We start from the raw sequence: 2,500 nt of genomic DNA, 5'->3' as shown, positions 1-2,500 counted from the left end.
TACTATTATTATTTTCACTACTCTTAGTATTATCATTATCATTATTCATTATTATCGCCCTTATTATTATCATCATCATCACCATTGTTATTATTATTATTATTATCTTTATTATTATTGTTGTTATTATTATCATTATTATTACTATTTTGTTGTTGTTGTTGTTATTATTGTTATTATAATTATTATCATTATTATTATTATTATTATTATTATTATTATTATTATTATTATTATTATTATTATTATCATTATTATTATTATTATTATTATTATCATTGATATTCAATTATCATTATCATCATTATCACCAGTATTATCATGATCATCATGGTTATCATCATCATCATCATCGTCATCATCATCTTCATCATCATCATCGTCATCTTCACCCTCACATCGTCACCACAATCATCATAGTAATATTCATGATGCCGATGAGTATGTAATATAAACGGGTTGCGCAGATGATATTTGTTTGACTTAAAGAAAGTTGTGTAATGATAGATTTCTTCTGAATGATAAATACGAAATATACATCTTAATCGTAAAGGAAAATGTTCTTCCTTCCTATCACGAAATTTAGAGAGAGAAACCTGTAACAACCCTTTCCCCATCCTGCTTCGTCCACATTACCTAGTTTCGTACATTTGATTTCCTCCGCCAGATGTTTATCAAAGGGACGAAAATTGGATATCGCTGATCAAAAAACGTGCGTATGAATATTCAAGCTCGGATCCGTAACTGGGCACGGTTATGCTACAAGCCTAAAATAAGTGACTGATTAACGTTGTTACGAAATGGACTCGTTAATGAGGTCCTTTTGGAACAGCGCTTCTCGTAATGGAGTGTTATTTTACCTTTCGCGATATGCAAACACTCAGGTCCCCCCCTTCAAAACAATAACTGAGCGGGGATTTGCCGTCGACAGTATTTCAAATCAGAAGAGGTTTGACATTTCTTGTTTGCATATCGACTCGGTAAATAACAGAGAGGCGACTTTCAGTTAGAATCATTACAGTTGCAGCTGTTATTCAAGTTTATAATTGAAGTCTGATGATAGAAGGAAATGAGCCATATACCATTCTCATATACAAGAACTTCCTTGTATAGTTCGCTATGATAAAAGTTATGGGTAAAGTCGGGATATACTCGGATATACGATCGACCTTATGAATGTTCGTCCTCCCCAAGGTCTGGTTCTTATTTACCTTAGTGTTTACTAGATTCCTGCCTTATATATCAGCTATGTAATTAAGAATGGTCGTTGATTACACTTAATTAATGTCATTCCCGCAAAGAGCTAATATCTATTATATCATCGATCATTGCTTGAACGCTTTGTTACGCTTTCCTCTTACATTTAGTGGGTACTCACGTACACGATAATTGATGACAAATTAAATAATTCCGTCATGCAGACAACCCCCACCCAGCCTAATGAGGATCCCTATCAGCGCAAAAGCCTCTTCGCACCGCGGATCGGCGCCGGATGACCCTGGCATTCAGGAAACGCATATCCCTCCGTTTCCCTCCCGCTTTTATGTCTCGTCCCTCCCCCACTGCTCTCCTCCTTTCTCCTTTCTGTTACCTGATTCCTCCTCTTACTTCACTCCTCCTCATTAGAATGTCCTTTTCACCCCTAACTTATCATACAACTGTTCCTTCCCCTGCATAGAGCTTAATACCTTTATTCCATTCGTCATCTCCTTTGAACTGCTTCTTACCCCTCCTCCTCCTCTTCCTCTTCTCCTCCTCACTACCGCATCATTCCTGACCTACTATCTCGCTCCCATCCTCCACCCCCCCCCTCACAGCTCCTCCTATGTGAGTCCCTATCACCGCCAGAAGCCTTTCGCCCCCTCGGTCGTCCCTTATGCCCTTGCCATTTCCTATCATCCCCTTCCTCCTTTCCCTCCTTCCTTCCTGTTCTACTTCCCCTCTCCCCTCTCCGTCCTCTTCTCCTTCCTCCTCTTCCTCCTTTCCTCCTCATCTCTCCTCTCCTTCTCCCTCTTCCTCTCTCCCTATTCTCCTTCCTCCCTCCACCTCGTCCTCCCTCCTCTTCTTGTTATTTCATTTCTACACACCATTACCGCCACCCCATCATCCACTTTCACATCACCCATCCTCACCATCCCACTTATTCTCTTTCATTCTATTATATATTCTAAATTCGTCCTTATATACCTTCTTTACTATACTATCCTATATTATACTATATTATATGCTCTCACTACTTTCTATCCCTATCCCCATTCGCTCTATCTATTTTTATGCCTATTTATCATCCTTATTATCTCCCTTCCTTTCCTTATCATATCTCCTCTTCCTATTCTCTCACCCCCTACATCTAACTCTAATTTTTGTGTATGTGTATGTGTATATGTCCATTATCCATCACAACACCTCATCTATCATCACATACAGCATCTCTCCCTCATCCCCACTACTATCACACTCATCCTACACTACATCTAATATTATATAATCTATCTACTAT

The sequence above is a fragment of the Penaeus monodon genome, chromosome 4, assembly GCF_015228065.2.
Source record: "Penaeus monodon isolate SGIC_2016 chromosome 4, NSTDA_Pmon_1, whole genome shotgun sequence".
NCBI lineage: Eukaryota > Metazoa > Arthropoda > Malacostraca > Decapoda > Penaeidae > Penaeus > Penaeus monodon.
This window is presented reverse-complemented; position numbering follows the sequence as displayed.